Here is a 19,798-nt window from a genome sequence, read left to right on the forward strand (position 1 = left end):
TGTTGCGGAATGGAGAAGAGCTGTTGATTCAGAGAGGACGAGGAGTAGGTACAAAGACAGCGAGGCTGAGGGATCTGTAGACCTGGGGATCCTCCAGGTGTCTGTCTGGACCAGGCCTCTACTGGCAGTGGTGGGCAGTCTTCTCTCTCCTTCAAGGACTAGGCTGGCAGTCATCGTGTTCATCAGCCGGTGACACCAACACGCATGAAGGGAAGTTCTCATTTTGAAAAAGTTGCAGCCAAGTCCTTTTTTGCCGCAGTCTTGGCTGGGCACAGAATCACGAGCCAATCAAGCAGGAACAAAACTTTATTTTGAAAAAGCCGCTAACACTCTCAGCGCCAGCAAGTCAAAAACCGGTCCTCCCACGAGGGTGTCCGACCGGAACCGCGCGTCCCGGAACCCCCCGTCTCCTCCGACCTCCTCCGGAATTCCCTCCTACTATCCTTCCCCAACCAATGGGAACTCTCCAGCAGTCCCGTAAAGTCCCGTAACTTGAGTCCGGTAGCAGGCCAAGGTGAACAGCGGGAGTCCAGTTTGCATATGAATGTAAATTTTAACATAATCATCTCAGTGGCTAGCTGGCGTCACTTTACAACCAAAGGTGCCATACATCGTATATATGCTTGTGGCTCCTAGCACTTTTTATTATATCTATTTAAAAGATTTTTTAAAGGTACTTTGTATATGCTGGAATTTGATAGGAAATCACATGTGAAAAATTTGGAGTAGTGTTCTTCAACCCTTGGGAAGATAGGCTATGATAGAATGAGAGAGATTGATAGATACTCTATACTATTTAAGTCGATGTTCTAAAATGTTAGAAGTTTGTCGAATTACAGTTCTACTTTTCCTCTGCTCCCTTGTCTGTGGCTTCCCATTTTTGCCAAGAAAATCACTGTGAGTACAGAACACTCCGTTCTCACTTAGTATTAGGTTCTGCCATTGAGGATCAGTGCAGAAGCAACTGTTTTATACAGGTGTTAGGTGTTAGGCCTTCTATAGGTGCTCTGGACACAGGATGTGTGTGTAGGATGTGTGCATGTGTGTGTGTGTGTGTGTGTGTGTGCATGTGTACGAGCACGTTCTCGTGTATACACATGTGTACACAACCACTTGTTCTTAGTAAATCATATGCTTGCAAAAGTGCAATGGAGTCAGAATCCTCTTAATTCCCATCGGGCCTCTTAATAAATGTCTGATATTATCTAATCTTTGTGATTCTATTTAAGGCCTTGATCCCCAAGCTACATGATCTTCATCATCATCATCATCATCATTACATTAATAATGAAAGCAAGAATTTCTCTAAAGCTTTTTAAGTCAAGAATCATGCAATGTAATGTGAATTTATACTTATTCTATCATTTAATTACTCAGTGAATTTCTTATGTATTTCATCCCAAATAGTCTCACCATAGTCATAAAGGAAAATAATGATAAAGTCTGTCGATATATAAGCTGTAAATATATAATCACTATTTATAGCTTGTAAAACCTTCAAATTCCAACCTGCAATAAAAACAGTCATACATTTTGCTGATAAACATCATCCGTTTTTAAACATAGCATAAAACAAGGACTTAATTTTCAAACAGGTTTGAATATTAATTTATGCGTGCCCTCAAATAATGGCATCAGCCTATTCCAGCTTCTTCTATCTCTGCAGAGAAGCTGTGCTTAAACTGCAAATCATTTTTATCCACCTATTAAAACAGACCCTCCATTAGGTGACGCTTGACCTGCTTTCATTCAGTTTGTCCATGTACTTGAACATTAAAAAATCATAGAAATCAATCTATCTATATTACTTCAGAAATTTTCTCAATATAATGGGAGGAATGAAATTACTTTTAATAACTAGCTGAAGTTTGAGCTGGTTGAGGTAAAAGGCTAATGCAGGAGTCCTCTTATTACATAGCAATTGGACATGTTGGCTATGAAAATGAGTCCGGCACTCAGGATTAGTCCTACTCTCAGCCTTCATTGCTCCGACACTCCCCAAGTTTTCCATGGGTTCTCCTCTCAACTTTTATTTCCCTGACCTTGCTGATAATTCCCTAAGGCTGAATACCAGTGGACACTGGTGTTTTGCACTCCCCAAAGTGGTAACGCTTGCATATGGAAGTAGATGGAACTGTCAATCTTTCCCATGATGGAAAGGAAAGACAAGAATTTTGGAAACTCAAACACTTGGAGAAGAACAAAAGAAAAAATAGGAAAGAGAAGAGATTTTTGGTAGGAAGAGAAAGGTAGAGAGACATGATGTGGGCGGTAACTGGAGCAATGGAATCTGGAGAAAGTTTTCCCATGACCCCAGGAAATGTGGACAAACATCTCCTCATCAGATGTCCTCTGATTCTGGCCTGTCCAAATCTCTGATGCAAGCTCTCCACACATAGTAGCCTGCCGCAGTCCAGCTGCAGCAAAATAACTGGGGGGTGACGAACAACTTGTGTAGACTGATTCAGCAGGAGTGGGAGCCGTTTATTGTATTACAGGAGGTGTATATATACATTCCACACAGTTTATCTAATTAACATAAACTAGATACATCAGTCAACCAATGAGGAATCTCCACACTTAATGGCTCGCTGGCCTTACTTCACAAACCACTCCCTCTGGCATTTTGCCAGGCACCATCCAGACTTGTTTACAGACTCTAACATTTCCCCCTTTTGTTTAATTTAAATAATGACCGTAGTGGTTTTTACAGAAACACCATAAATAACCTGCTACAAACAGAAAGGGAGGATACAAAATGCCACAATACCAAGCCAATTGATGGCTCCATGCAAGAAGCCCTTGGAAAAATTATACCAGCAATGACACCATTAGCAAAGATACCGAGTTACAATTTGTTATAGATTACATTTTGTTGTCTCAGTCCAGGTAAAGCAGTGTCTCAATAGATTAACTCACAGTCCAGGTAAATCACAGTCCAGGTAAGTTCTGCAGGCAGCTAGCTTAAATCATAGTCCAGGTAAGTTCTGCAGGCAGCTAGCTTGATCTGAAGTCTCGTCCAGTTCTCAGCCGAAGTCTCCTCTAGTTCTCAGAAACACTGGAAATTCTTTCACCTTTGTTTTCACCGGCACTGGTAAGGCAAGAACTCCTGTAAGGCTGGCTAAAGAAAATCCTGTAGCATTCCACTAAGAAAACAACCTTCTGAACAATTTAGTACATTATCTCAAGGTTTTTTACATTTGAAATAAGCCTTAATGGTGCTCATTACTCATTAGCTTCCAGGTGTGGGAGAACCATTGTAGTTATTGGCCTTGGAAATGATCAAACTTCAGGGTCGCAGAGTCCTGGGCAGCCCCAGATGGCCCGGGGGAGAGTCCCAGACTCAAATTGCTTCCGGGCACAGGTTTGGATTTGGGCTCTCACAGTGACGTCCCGCTCCGGGTGGGGGGTGGGAAGAGCCCGCTGCCAGCACTTGGAAAGTCTTATGTTGTGCCATAACTGGCTGGTGCACCTGGCACCCTCCAGTAACGAAAAGTATTCAGTAATAGCCTTTAGCTGCAATTTTTTTTTTCTGATAATCCTTCTTCTTTTGAACTTTCTTTTTCTTTCTGACTAGAGTTTCTGGGCTCTTATTAACACATGTCCTAACTATTCTTGGTTCCACTGGGGTGCCTCTTTCCCTTAGTAATTTACTTCTCACCCCTTCCATTTTTTCATCACAAAGACAATACAACATTTCAAGACAAAGCAAGACACAAACATACTGTATCAATCTTCTCCATTTTCTCGAAATTGCCATTTTTCCTCTCGCCCTATCTGCCTAGGCAGCTTTTTTTCGTCACTTACCCCTGAGTATCCCGGGGCTCCCCGTAAGGGCCACCATCTGCCGCAGTCCAGCTGCAGCAAAATAACCGGAGTGGGGGGGGTGGGGGGGGTGGGGGGGTGGGGGGGGTGGGGGGGGTTGGGGGGGTGGGTGCTGACGAACAACTTGTGTAGACTGATACATCAGGAGTGGGAGCCGTGTATTGTGTTACAGGAGGTGTATATATACATTCCACACAGCTTATCTAATTAACATAAACTAGATACATCAGTCAACCAATAAGAAATCTCCACACTTAATGGCTCGCTGGCCTTACTTCACAAACCACTCCCTCTGGCATTTTGCCAGGCACCATCCAGACTTGTTTACAGACTCTAACAGTAGCTTATGTCCACCCAAGAGGGCACTGGAAGGAAAGCACAGCCCTGAGCTGACCAGGTGGGTATGCAGAATTCACACTGAAGGTAGCCACAAGATATGGGGCTGGTTGCAGATTGGGTTAACTTTCCACCATTCTTAAGAGAAGGGCCTGTGCCATCTTGGGAGAAAATAGACCATATTTGTATTGCAAAAAGAAAAGTTATAATTTCTCCTTTCAACATAAAAATAAGCCTAACCAATTAATTGACTTGAGGAAGAAAAAAATGAGACTTTAAACAAATTTTTTAATTTTGCAAAACTGTTTTGATGGACTTGACAACTATTTCTATATAACATTAAATGACAGTACTTTAAAATGTATCAATTCATTCTGAATTGAGGGGGCGTTTAAAGGTGTTTGAGCCACCATTCATGTTTTTTACACTTGTGAACCCAAACAATCGACCCAGGGAGCAAATCTGGTGTGGTTGGTAAAGATTCTCATCCTTGCTATAGACAGGGCAGTCTTGAACTAGTTCAAGCCATCTGAGTTCTCGTCCTCACTGTAAGAGAGGGTGACAAGAGTGCCCCTGCAGATTTCTGTTGCAGCTTCTGTTCTTGGTTGTGCATGTGGCCCTAGAACTGAGTCCTCCCAAGTCTAAAATGAGGGGTCCTGGACAGTGTCCCATATGCAGCCAGGGTGTCTGACAATTCACACACAGGTGGGTTCATGCTCCTTTCTCTGATAGCACAGTTCCCACTGCATGAACATGAAGGACCAAGACAATAGAATCAATGAGCACCCAGGGTCTTTTTCTTCAGCATGTTCCTTGTCTCCCACATTTCATCCAAATACAAGAGCTCTAACATCTTTCAACCCATCTTGTGATAGAGTCGTGGCCCCACAGTGAGTTTGAAACTGAAATGTTCACTGCCGTGTTCAGCAGCTATGAATCTGTGTTCCTGGTAAAAGCCTCCACGGTCCTTTCTGCCACCTCTAATAAAAAATGTTTTAGGCATGCTAAGAGGATAGAAAGCAGGAGAAGGAAGGCCGGAGTGATTGGAAAAGCCAGGTTTATGCTCAATTAATTGAATCAAGCCATCTCCTTGGCCCACGGTTGCTGGCAACTCTTCGGGTCCCATCTCCTTCCACCCCCAATTCCAGTGCTTTAAATGTGATAAAGGGTTAAGCCTTTTACTGGTGAGGAAGTATTTATGAGTATTTATGTGCATTTAGTGAAGAGAGAGTATATTTTATTAGCACACTGCTGCTGGGGAAAACGGATCGGCCTGTTTTATGTGAGAAAGTAAATGTGTCCCTTTTACCTTAAATGGCTACATCAAACTCTACAAACTCCAATTATCTTGACAAACATGATTTAACAAACTGGAGAACAATAAGGAAACCTGGGAGGAGAGCTCCCGGGGAAGGAAGAGATGCTGCCAGGTCCAAGTGTGAGGCCGCCCTTGATCTGCTTGATCCTGCTGAGGGCAGGTGTGCTGTTTTTAATGCACCTTGCGACCGCTGAAGTGGAACCAAATAGCATCCCAGAGGGCAAAGGATGAAAAATGTGAGAAAAATGTGAGAAAAATGAGAAAAATGCTGGGTTTCACATTTAATCATGAGATGTGGTCTTTCGGTTTCTGCTGAGCAAAGACCTGGTTTTGTTTTCAGTTGCATTGGGTCATTTCCAACAGCCTGCAGACTCCGGCTGAGCCCCTGTATTAACCAACCAACCAACCACGCACTTCATTATGCCCAGGTCTCCCCAGCCATGTCCTGGCCCCTGATAAACAGTGGTTAAATGAATGAGTGGAAAATCAACAGTATGAGTGTGTGAAATGTTTACTAGAATTTGGTTTAAAAGACGTTTTGCATTGCTCTGGTTTCTGTGTTTGATTTTATTTTTATAAGGTCTTTAATCCAACTGTGAGCTAACAGTGGAGCAGTAATTGCTTACCATAAACTAGGCATGGCTTTATCCTGTCTTCTTGAAGGAGATGGGAAAATGACTTTCCAGAGGTTACATATTGACCTGAAGTTGCAAAATCTGGCTTGCAGGTGATGACAACTGTTTAAAAGTTTAAATTAGGTATCAAGAAGGAACACTCAGAAAATTCTACAAGTATGTTCTGATTTTTTTTCCTTATCCTGAGGAATCTTTACTCCTGACACTATGAGATACATCAGAAATCAAGAGATTATTGGACTGATTAGGGACCACCTTCCTCACAAGACAAGGGACCCCCGGCTCCACAATCCCCACCCACCAATTCTGCTACTTGGTACCACCCACCTGGGTTTTGTGGACACTCATGATCTCCTTGATCATGCCATATGTAGGTGTCATTGCGTCTAATGTTCTTTGGCAAACTCCTAACCTAATTCCATAAAACAAATATGGAAGTCACATTTGGATTTGAAGAATCTGTATAAAGTACCAACAGATGAATTTATTCCTAATTTTTTGTATGTAAAATTGTTTTTCTAAAACAAATATCAATAGGAATCAAATTTCATGATCCCTCTGAAAAGGCTGGATGTGTGCACACACACACACACACACTCACGCACACACTCACACAGAGAGTCTGCGAACAACATAGCACTCAATTGATTGACAGAAAAGCAAAGTCTTGGTAACTCTAATAAAAACTGTTTCTGAGGACTGTCGCCATGGTGATATCTGCTTTTTAAAGAGGATACTTTACAAATTAATATACCTGAGATCAAAAGGAAAAGGCAGGCAGGCCCATTAGAGGAGAGATTAAGAGCGCTTTGTTGGGTGTTGCTTTCCAACAGATCACACTCTTTGGTAAGATGCCTCTGATCCTTGGTGTTTCCTTTTAAGGGACAGGCAAATCCTGTTCTTGACTGTGGAATTTCGAAATGATGTTTTCTTATTTCTAACTCTCAGTTCCATCTAGACTCATCCTATTTTCATATTTTGTTAAAAATGCCTGAGAATCCAACACAACCTTGCTAGAAAGTTGTAACTGTTTGTATTCATGGTTCAGAAAATTATCTGTTTTTTCCTCAACACTGAGGTGAAAGTTTATCAAACTGATTGCATAATAAGGTCAGTTGGGAAGGAAGCCACGATTCTATGATTCCAGCAGGTGCTGTTTTTGAAGTTCGTTAAGACGATGTTCCATGTTACTCCTAAGTAAGCTCTACATTGAAACGATAGAAGTTGATCTCATTCTTTCAAGGCTTCAAGAAAATGGGGCAGCTGTTCAAAAATTGCTATTTCTAGTTATCCGTAAGCCAGGAGATTAAAAACTTCTTCTCCAAACAATCAGCATTTAATATTTCTGTTTGTTTTTTCCAGAGTCCATGAATTTTATAGTTCAATATATGTGGGCTATTTAAATCTGAGTTATTAAAAAATTGCAATATATATTGCTCAATATAGTCCCCAGATAGGAACAGGGCCTAAAATGCACATGCAACATTTTAATATGGATAAATACCCAAATTTCCAATGTTCATAAAAATACTCATCAAAAAATTTTTGACAAACACTTGCCAGGGAGAGGGGGGAGAGAGAGAGAGGAAAAGAAAAGGCAATCTAGGTACAATGATTATTCTTTTGCTTTAGAACAAATTCATGTTCAAATGCCTGCGCTGTTCACAGAACATTTGTGGTGGAAAGCAGTTTCCTTTCCAGCATTGTAAAACTCCACGGATTATCCCTTGCTCTCAAATGCCTGTGTGTATTTATAATAGCAGGAGAAGGGAAAATGTCCTTTGAACGGAGACTTTCTTCTCCAGAGCTGGAGTCTGTTAAGCGGTTCCAGCCGCTGCCTGCACAATGATTTGCACTTAAGCCATTAACTTTACAGAATCCCAGAAAGCAGCCTGAGACAGAAGCAGCCTTGGTTTCCTGTGCTGTTATGCTGACATTCTTTAGAGAAGGCTCGTTAAAGGCATTGTCATGCATTTCCAAGGGACCTTAAAAATAATAAATCTGAACTATCTTGCTACTATATTCATGAATAAATACCAGTTCCTGACCTTATCTTCTGGCACCGCCTGGCAATGACTTCGATATACCCCTTTACTACGGGTATTATCAAAGAAAAAGCCTGTAAGGTTTTATTATTTAGAGAGTTATTCCATCTTCCTCAGAACTTTTCTAGGGTGAACAATTCTGCATGAAGATAAATAGAGGCTGGTAAAAATGGGTCGCCTCATAATGTCATTTTCCTCAAAAAAGTCAGAAAACAAATTAGGGACACTATGAACCCCGATCCAGAAAAATTTGGTGAGAGGATGTTGGAAAAGTGAGACCGACCTACAATTGCCTGAAATAAAAATGGAAATGCCACTGAGGCTCCCGGCCTTTGTGATTCTGCATCTCTCTAGTGCATGGGTATGGAAACTTTGCCTCCCTTTTACTGCCACTTTAAATGTGAGCATAGTTTAATCAGAGTCAAAGTATACAAATGGCTCATATTGTAAAAGTAATAAATTAGGTTCTGCTATCTGTCATGTACCTCCAATGGATCAGTGAATGCACTCAGGGGTGAATGAGATCTTCCTCTTTCAGGCGGGGTGCCTTATTTTGGAAGCCTTCTCCTTCTCTGGGCACCTTTTGATGAGCACTGAAAATACAGTAAGTCCAGACCATTGCAATCACTGGGTGATAACAATGGTGTTATTTTTCACAAAACTTCAGTTTATAAGCATCCACTCTTTGATATTGTTTGCACTATGAATTTAAAAGATATAAATGCAAGCACCGGTTAAGTTGTGATTGTGTTAGTTTGTAATTGTTAACTATCTTGATCACAGATTGTGTATTCTTAAGCCAGTTGTTGTTCTGGTTTCTTGTTTTTGTCTGTGTGTATTTTGAATGGGAACTCCCCCCTCACCCCACAGGGTACTATGAAATCCACTGGGGTTGACCAGTGACCCACAGGCTGAAAAATCACTGACCCCAGGCCAGTCCAATATGACTACCAGGAACATCCCACCCTGGAATTTGTGAGAACATCTTTAGCTCCTGCATTATGAGGTGTAACCACATGTACTTGGGATTGCTTTGGCCATCTTCTCAGACAAACAAGAGACTTGTAATAGGAGAGAGCAGAACAAATTGATCCAAAGAAGCAGAGCTGAAAGTGATTGAAAGAAAAAGCAGTATCATTTGGAGGTCTTGGAGGCGACTGTACTCCAAGCAGACTCTCCAGTTACCGTGAACTTTTCCAGTTTTTGCTCAAACAAGTTTCAGTTTAGTTTCTGTCACTCACCACCAAACAGGGCTCACAACCAGAACAAATGGCAGGGCACCTCAGAGTCAGAGTATCCTTGGCTGGAATTCCTCGAGGCTTCTAACTTTTAAGTTTAAATCTCTTTAGGGCTTTTCTCACCCCCTCCCTAAAGGAAACAATTCTGTTGTTAGCTTATGAGTTGATCCTAGTGATGGTTACATTTTTGTGTCTGTTTTGCAAATCCAAATTGCCACCAGGCCTTTCTTACACAGGCTTTCTCCCTCCCGTGGGTGGCCAGGGGAAAAGACCCTGCCTGGACCTCTTCTGAAAGCCAGTGAAGTTGAGTTCGCACCATCTCCTACCTCCTAAAATAGGAAATAATAATCATCAAGCAAGTGTTCTTCCCTGTCATTCCCCTTTCAAAAATAACTCCTGGTATAATTATTTTACATTAAATATTTTAAGTTTCCAGAATCCAGAACTAAGGATAATGTAGGCTATTCCTTCTCAGCTTATTTCTAATAGGGCCCGATGATTGCTGGAGAGAGAGAGAGAGAGAGAGAGAGAGAGAGAGAGAGAGAGAAAGTTTACCTTTTTAAAAGAGAATTGCTTCAACCATTAGCTCACATGAGTTTACTCGACCTCATTAATACAGGGTTCTCAGTTTGAGGCTCCTGGGAATTCTGGAAAAAGATGCAGCATATGAGCAAATGGTTCAAGCACAGCCTCTCAACAGCCAGTCCAAGGAGGGGTTGTGTTAGCATCATTTTGAGAAGGTTCTTAATATATTGGTTCCCTGGAACTACATATTGCATTTAATAAACTTGCATTTGAGTTATTTCTTTCCAAGGTTTTTTAACACTCATGGGATAAAAAAAAAGTAAATAATAATTAGGTCAAATAATTGATCCTACGTAAAATGCATAATGAATAGAAAGTAATCATAGGGATGAAAAGAGTTAGTATTCACTAATGATGGGTAGAAAAATCTACTGTATTGAGATTATATCTTCTACCTGCAACGATTCCCACATGGGGTGGAAGTGGTTTGGGAGGTTATGTAGTGTTGTGAGATTCTGGGTCAAGGCTTAGGCTCTGGGTGCCATGTGACTCCCAGTAAGCCATTTAACTTCTCTGAACCTCAATTTCTCAACTGCAAAGCTCTGTGATGATAATAAGGCTCTCAGTATTTTTAAGGGGGCTAGAATAAATCATGCAAGGAAATATGCTTTGAGAACTGTAAATAAGTTACATAAGTTCAAGTTCTTACTAGTAAGAAGTAGCTGGTTATAAGGACTGCTTGGCACCAAAGAAGCCTGCAGTGAAGGAGTGAGCAGGCTTCTTGGTGTCCGTCTAATTGAGGTCATGGGTCTCTTTCAGAATGCTTTTATAGATAGACATGTGCATAATCAAATGAAAAAATTTTGAAGCTAATTCCTGGTTATTGTGAACTAAGTTAGGAGTTCTGTTTTTAAATTTGCTCCTTTCTTCATTTCTTTTCCCCTCCATTGCTTGAATGTGAGTTTTAATGGCTTTGATTTGCCTCATGCTGTATCAGCAGCACCAGTAACAGTGCCTGGCCCACAGCAGGAGCCACACAGCTGCATGCTGAGCACGGGAGTGGATCTAATGTAGACACACACAGAGCTGGGTGCACAGAACTAGGGCCATTAATAATTCCCAGTGCAGATGAGCAAAGCCTTGAGTGGAGAAATAACACAGGCAGAGAAGTCCCCCCCAAAATGTAGAAAAAATGTAATAATAGGTTAGGAGTTACAAACTAGCTGTCAAGAGAAGTTGAAACCCATATGCCCTGTTGGGCTCTCTAAAGAACTGAGGTTTTTAGAAATGAGAAATTTTACTTAAAATATAAATGTCAGTCTTCTCTTAAATGGTCAGATGCAACAAGTGTGATTCCACAATTGGAGCCACGTGACAGCTACCCTTATGGATGCCACCTGCTCTGCCCTTGGTCCCAGCCTACATCCCCCATTCGTAGGACAGCTGGACCCATGTAGTCATTCAAGTCTGTGCACCCTGGTCCAGAAAGGCCTGGAGCATGGCGGGTACCCTTACCTTAGTGAAAGGGTGATTTATGGAATGACCTTACCACCTAAAATGCTGAACAGAGTCACTGCATGTTGGGTCTTGCTATTTAAGACTAGTGGTGCTGAAGGAGGTGAACATACAGTTAAAACAAAGATTTTTTAAAAATAACATCATGGATAACTATTATGTGCAATTAGCATGGCTGATTATGAACTGGAAGCAGATATTATCATTGTTGGTGAATAGATGGCAACAGGGTACTAGAAATTTTGGAGAGGCATTTGCAGAGAGGATGATTTTGTTTGGTTTGGTTTGGTTTTAGGCATTTTAATCATTTAATTCAACGATTATATTCACCTCTATGAACTGACAATTTCTGATATTCTAATCATCATGCTAAATGACCTCACCTAAACCAAATAAAGAAAAAAAGGAAAGAATATAAAAATGCTGGTGATGCCCCTAGCCTGGCCCCAAGCAAGGGAGACCAGAGATATAGGAGAGAGATTAAAAACCTCAGCAGCCACGGCTGGAGGAAGAGAAAGTAATTTGCTTTGACCTAGGCAATAAATCTGCCGGGCAGTAATGACCATCTCTTGACACTGGTAGTGACATTGATCAAGTGCACTGTCCCAGGCTGTCCCCACATTCCTCTGGACCACGGAGCCTCCCCTGATTGTCCATATCACTATTTATGAATGAATGTCAGAGAGTGGAGATAAAGGGGTGATAAAGGCACAATGGCCCCTTGAAGTTAATGCAAGCCCTGATGGAAATCAGCACAGGTGCAGTGTGTGGCCCACGGGAGGGCACTGCCTTGTCTATGTTATTTTTTTTTCACCCGAAGAAATGTTCTCAGAAGTTCATATTCACACTATTTCGAAGTTCTCATTGTAAGAACAACAAAAGCCCGGAGCAGACAGAGGGGAACGTGCAGCTTGGTTCCACTGGGGATCCAGCCAATTCCCTGTGGTCACAGAAGAGTGCTTCATCCTCCTCTTCTGAAAATTCAGAGAAGCTATTTTTCCCTACCCGAGTTGACTACAAAAAGTCTTTTCTGTGGAGGCTGTTGGTTGCAGTGATGGCCAATTATTGACCTAATTGCATTTTATTTTTTTTTATCACTGTAAATTAGCATGATAGTCATAAAGTAATATTGACCCACACTTTAAAGTTATTATAAATTCTTTAATATTTACAAAAGGATATTTATAGCACATGTAATATTTACAAAAGGATATTTATAGCACATGAGAAAAAAAACATAAATATTCCCTTCCACAGCCTCCAGCTGAAGAAATAAACCATCACTAATACCAACACCCTTGGACACGCACAGACTCACAGACTCCATTTATCTCCGTACCCACAAGTAAGCCACAATGACAGTTAGGAATTTGGTGGTTTATTGTCCTTTTTTTAGTTACCACTATAGAACATGGGCATATAGTTCTAAGCAATGTATTGCTTTGTTTGCAATGATCTGGAATTTTCCTAAGCGGAATAATACATAATATATTCCTTTTTTTCTTTTTGTAGTGCTGCTGATGGAACCCAGGGCCTCAGGCATGATAGAAAAGTGCTCCCCGTGAGGTGCTCCCCGTGAGCTACACCCCAGCCCATAACATATACTTTTAGCTCCTTTATTTCTCGCATTCAATATTCTGTTTTTCCCCTTCAGCAATGTCAATGTGAGAAACCCTGGGCCAGGGGTCAGCAAACCAAAACCCAGGGGACAAATCTAGCCTGCCACTTGTATTCTATTCTATTATTTTTATTTTAAATGATTATATTTTAAATAGTTGCATAAATAAAATAGTTATACAAGAAACGACAAAATATTATCTGTGTGCATCTTTTTTAAAAATATTTTTTGGTTGTAGATGGACACAATACCTGTATTTATTTATCTTTATGTGGTGCTAGGGATCAAACCCAGGGCCTCACACACGCTAGGCGAGTGCTCTACCACTGAGCCACAGCCTCAGTCCTCTGTTGTGCATCTTGGCCTACAAAGCCTAAAGTGTTTGCTCTTTTGCCCTTTAAGAAAAGTTTGCTGGGCAACACAGGAGGCCACTGATTTCATTTTAAGAGTTTTAGATTTTTAGTTTGACACAATTGTGAAACAGCTAGTTTCAAGTTGAAGGCCACTAGAGTTTTTCCTATCTATTTGCTACTATGTGGACTCCTGGGCTGGGTTTGTGGCTCAGTGGTGGAACACTTGCCTCACACATGTGAGGCCCTGGGTTCGATCCTCAGCACCACATAAAAATAAATTAACAAAATAAAGATATTGTGTCCATGTATAACTAAAAATATTAAAAAAAAAAAAAAACTGTGAGGGACACTGGCGGCCCAGTGCTTGGGTGCACAGACTTTACCCAGGTGTGTCAGATGGTAAGTTATGGCATCTTTAGTCACCAACCAAGGCCATAGCTTTTCCCAAAATAGTTGTGTCAATTTATGGTCCCCAAATAGTGCATGACATAAGTGAATTATCTATTTTCTCCACTTTTCTTACCAAACTTTGTCATATATAGTTTTCCATTTGGATGTGGTGTAAAGAAATCAAGACCAAAAGAACCATCAATGACTGTCTTAAGACCTTATGCACATACATGCATCTTTAAAATAAGCCTTCAAATGGGCTCTGCAAGTTCCTGTCAAGTGCTATTTTATTAAGCTGTACTAGTGTTACATGAATTTTACTTAATATGCTTTTATTCAAAGTTATAAAATATTTTCTTAAGCTGTGCTAGTGTTATATTATTCGACTTAAGATGTTTTAATTTAAATTTGTAAAAGTATTGAATTTTATATTCATGCTATATACTTACATGGATTCATAATATTCAGATGTTAATGCCATCTTTATTGGTGTACGCAATTTTTAAATTTTCTAATTATTTGACAATATATGCCGCATTTCAAGTTACGAATGGAAGTTTCGAAGAGAGAGGAGTCAGAATAGCAGTCCGCTGGATGAAATATGATTTCTGTGTGTTCTGAGGGTTCAAGGAGACAGAAGGCCTGGTAGCTGACCTGGGTTATACCTCTCCAGGCAGCTGTGCTGAGTGCATTTCCAAGACCACATTCCTAGTCTCCATCCTGAGTGTAGAGCTTCTGTGGAGGCTGTTTAGAAACAGTGTTATGAAGCTAACCCTGTAAGTGCAATTTCCCTCCCAAACAGCCTGTCTTGGAATTATTTTCCTTGCAGATCAATGGAACAGAAGAGAGAATTGGGTTCTCTTTGTGAGCCTTCATATTTCAGGTACCCCCAAGTGCTTTGTGTAATGAAAAACAGCAATGTTGGTGCCTTTAATAAAACATCCACAATAGCGCTTTCTTTTTCCTTGGCATTACTGCAGAAATAGAACTGATCTGGAGCCAAACAGCATGTAAAAAGATGTATTTCTTTAGGTTAAAATACTTGGAAAGCATACATAATTATAGATTTGTCAAAGTTTTGAGTCAGTAAACTCCTATTATCAAAGTGGTCTGAGAGTAAAATATCCTTGCTTATTTTCAGCAATGTATCTGTCTTCATAAAAAAATCTAGGAGAGCGACTCTATTGCCTTCACCTTGGTATTACATGGCACGCAGCTGCCTAATGAATGTTCAGCTACAAGAATATGAATAAATGCAATAGATTAAATAAGTGTCCCTATATGCTCCATGAGGTAATGATACCAAACACAAATATACTTTTTATTGATTTACTTAAGTATGATGGATGCCAATTATCAATATTCAAAGTAACAGTCTCCAACATTTAAGCCAAAGCAATAGCAAGCCTATTATTACTTACTAATAACAATGCTATTAGGACTTTAAAACATTTCGGTGCTATTTTCTGTTTGTGTGTTTCATCACTGGCTTTGTAATTTTATGATTTAACTTAACGAGACTCTACCTTCTTACGTGTCTGATCACTCTATACTCATTGCTGAGAACAGAAAATAATTAAGGTACAGACTTTAAACCTGAGGATCTTGGAAACTGCCTATATGCTTGGACTGGTATACCGGAAGAGATAAGCATGAGTCAGGACCTGGCATCTGGGTTGTCCAGGAGGACACTAGAGATGGGAGACGCTGAAGGTGTGGGAGGCTGTGCAACTTGAGCCGTCTAGCCTCATCCCTGGACCCATTGTGAAAGCAAGACTGCTCTGTGCTGTAGGAAGGGGGAGCCAGTGGTTGCCTCTGTCTTGTTAGTTGGATGATCAGGGATAAGTTGGCTTGCTTTTTCTGTTCCCCCACTTAGTCTTCATGAGCCAGCACTCCATGATAAAGCAAGGACTGAGGAACTGAACCTGGCCCCTGCCCATCACCAAACATGTATTTTTATTTAATCCTCCAATGGCATGCAATTTCTAAAACCATCATTAGCAGATTCGATTTGGCAGGTGCTTTGCCAGCATCCAGCAACAGAGAGCATTTTCTTCCCTCCTGTATTTATTTCCTTCTCCTCCTTGCAAGCCAGTGAACCCAATATCAATGTTTTAATGAAATTGCAGCCAGAACCTGACTAGAGGTGGTCTAGAACTTTGGATAAACAGACCTGGTGTTAATTGAGCTCTGATTCATACATGCAGTGGCACCAAAGGCAATTTACATAACTTCCCTAAACCTGAGTTTCATCAACCTTAAAGATGAGAATCTCTGCACGAGGCAACTACGCGGATGATTAGCCACTCTCCCGTGTACAAAACGTCTAATTCACTGCCAACTCCACATTCATTTTCAAAATACTTAACTCATTAATGCAACTCCTTTTGGGGCAGAAATGGGACAAAGTTCTTTTGTTCTCTACAAACAACATAATCCTCATTTTCCTAATGGCATGGAGATGAAGGAATTCTCATCCCATTAATGAAATACCTGAAGCTCAGAGAAGTTAGGGGCTTCTTTGATTTCACCAGCATTAGAAGTTAACTGGGATTTGAACTCACTCCTATCTGGCTCTGAAGTGCATGCAGGCTTCCTGATAAGAAATGGGACACCAGATTCCACATGGTCAACTGTTTGTCATGGTGTCTGACTTAGTTAGCATGAGAGGCTAAATCAGAATACAGTACTCTTCTCAGATGACCAAATTTGCAAATTAGTCTGTTATCAGTGAAGGAACTAGTTGGATCGCAGTTAGCTGGCCCTTTCACATGGAAGGTAGCAGGCAGCCATGAGGAGACAGGAGTAACGTGACTGACTTGGATAATTCTAATTTCATTGTAAGGCCACCAGAGCAATACTTGTCAAGGACTAGAGATATAAATACACAAATAAAAGTTAAAATTGTGCAAATGACTTTATCTGAAAGGGAGATGTCCAATCCTCCCTCCAAGGAAATATATCCCTTTGCAACTCTGGAAGAAGAGTTCTCCTTTCTGACCTCCATCTTCTCCCTGTGAATAACTTGAGAATGATGTTGAGCAGGGGTCTCTGCTGAGTGGTAGCTTTTCTGCCTTGAGATCCGTCTTCATCAGAGGTACCTAAATCTATTTTCCCCTCCTCCTTTTCCTCTAGTCCTCCTGGTTTCCTATTCTTCTTCCTTGTCTCCCTCTCCTCTCTTCATTCCTCACGGCCACCTCCTTCTCTTTCTCTGCTCACCCTTCTCCCACTTCCCATGTTTCCTCCCCTTCCCCTTCCTCCTTTCTGCTCTCGTCCTCCCTCCCCTCATCTTTCTTTCCTTCACCTATTTTACCTGCTTTTCTTTACCATCTTCACGTCCTTTTCTCCTCCCTCTTCGTCCTTCCTGTCTGTTCCCTGAGTCTTTCCATTCTCTTCCTTCCCCTGCTTCTTGATCTTCCAATTGCAATTTGTTTTTCATTGAAATCATTACTGACAGGGTTGTAGGTACATACTAAGTTGTGAGACTCACTAGGAGACCTGGTGCGCACTTCCCCAATCATGATCCTTTGCAACACTGTGATGCAGCTTAAGAACCAGGACACTGGCGTAGATACGATCCACCCACTCCATGGACTGAAATTGCAGCTAAAAGGAAATCTGAGCACTGGTGGCTGTAGGTCTAAGAAAAAGCAGCATAGACTAACCTGCCCCTGAGAAAAGGTGGCAGAGCCCCAGTGCAGTTAACAGGGAAGAAGTGCAAGGTGTGGGCCACCAAGCAGGCTTCCGGACACCTAGACCAGATCCAACCACATGAGAACAGAGGATGTCTTCTTGTCCCAGGTTCCTAGGAAAAAGAAACAGAAATTGATATCAGATTTGCTTGAATAGTATTTACAGTCATACCAGGAGGCATCAAGATAGTCATAGCAAATTACAGCTGAGCAAGTTACATCTTACTTCAGAGTGGAGGCCTATCCATTCTAAATGATTTTTTTTTTCCTTTTCCTTCCATTATGTCAAGAGTTAATGAGCCATTTCAGGGATCATTCATTGATTTAAAAATTTCCTCAGGGACTTCTTCATATTTGCTGTCTGTCTATTCTATCCCAAGAGTCCAGCACAATTTATTTATTTTGCATATTTTCTAAACATCAACTATATACCAAGGCACTGCAAATACCATCAAGACACTGAACCAAAGAGACTCAATCCTGTTGTCACTGGGACTTCAGAGTCAACCGGGCCTATTTCTTCAGTTATTCCATCAATGAGTGTTTGGTTGAGCTACACCAAAGTAGAGAAAAACAACACCAACTGTGAGGGAGATGGAGAGGTAGGGGTATCTGCAATAGGACTAGCTGTTCAGAGAGAGAACTGATTGGTGTCATGGAATACTACTAGAATGGACACGTAGATGAGGCCAGAGAGAGCCCCACAAGCAAGAATGAGTAATCTGAGATTCACATGACAAAAGTAAACCAACTAAAGATAATCCAGGGATGGAGGACTCCAGGCACATTAAATATCCAGCAAATAATTAATTATAATTGCTCAATAAATATTCTCCTCAGTAGCATATTGGTTTCACCAATCTGTTTTCCCCCTCTTTGAATTCTTTCTATTCTCAACCATTCCTACTAAATTTCTGTGGTTCTGATGCACATATAAAGAAACTCTGGTAGTTTTTTCTCTGCGTAGGAAAAGTTTCCCAGGTGGTTAGCAACTTTTGATAATTCTTATCCCTCCTAACTCGGGGTGGTTGTTGACTGTGCTCTGGGGACAAGGCTTGACTTTTTCTTCTTTCTTCAGGAAAAGAGATGTTGCTTTTGCAAAGCTGGTTTTAAATGTCTCTAGGTTCAAGAGACTGAGGATAAGTGGAAAAACAGATAAATAATTGAAAAATATGCTGCAATTCACACTCAGTTGTTGTTTGAAAAAAAAATTAAAGCTATGTTAAATTGATCATAATATGCTCAAATAGATGGAAAATGTGTTTCCAAACACAGCTGGGGAAAGATGCTTGATTTTATTAAAAGTTGCTCGGAGGCATCATCATAGTGACAATATCTTTAAACACCTACAAACACAAAGACCTAAAAAATATCTCTTCATTGATTTTTTTTTTACCTGCTGTGTTTTTGTATTCTGAAAGCAGTCGGTACTCTTTTTAACAAGAGTTTCTTCATATCTGCCGGATTTTATGAATGATCATCTTCTGCTGGTTCAATCTGGGAAAACCCTTTTGCCGAGGCAGTCCCTAATGGCCACCTCTATCATGCTCTCATTGTTTTATTACTCCAGGGGGATGCCTGTTTCTCCAGTCTAAGCACAGAGCATCGGAGCCACAAAAATAGCTGCAGTCAGATTTCTCTCGGTCAGTACTCTGCAAGGCAGTATGGATTTTCAGTTCTTAGAGTTCAAAGAGATTTTCTGGCTCATCTCCCCAGAGCCAAGTCAGGCAGATGCCTTCTTAGTAGGCATTGCTTCTTGCAGACCCACACTCTGTTTTCTTGCTAATGTATATCATGGCTCCTTCAGAATCCTCCCAGTGTAGAACTTAGAGTGTTCATTCTTTGCACCTCGTTCTACTTTAATGGTGGGTGAGTTGAAATGATCTCAATGGGAGCTAGCATCTGATTTATTGTGGAGACACTCAAGGGAAACCTACAAGGATCTGAAGGAAGCTGGAGAGGACAAGGAGCTAAATAAAAATGTGGCTTTTGGTCCAGTCTTGCTGCAGCCTGACTCCCCAGGCAACTCTGGAGAATGCATAGCACCATACAGCTGCCCTATTGAGGAAAAGGGGTGTGGATCTTAGCTGCTGTGTCTGTCACCAACTCTGGGCTTCCCCGAGAGGCGGTTCCAGATGAGTAGTTCCTAAAAAAAAAAAAAAAAAAAAAAAAGAGGAAAACCTTGCGAGAAGAGAAGAAAATAGCTATGAGTGCCCCACAATCCTGGGCACTTGAAAATGGGCACTCCAACCTGGCAAACGAGATCCAGGCAGGAAATCCTCCCCTTCCTCTACACAGCCACAGCACG

Source organism: Spermophilus citellus, assembly GCF_964194105.1.
Source record: "Spermophilus citellus genome assembly, chromosome: 4".
NCBI classification, from domain to species: Eukaryota; Metazoa; Chordata; class Mammalia; order Rodentia; family Sciuridae; genus Spermophilus; species Spermophilus citellus.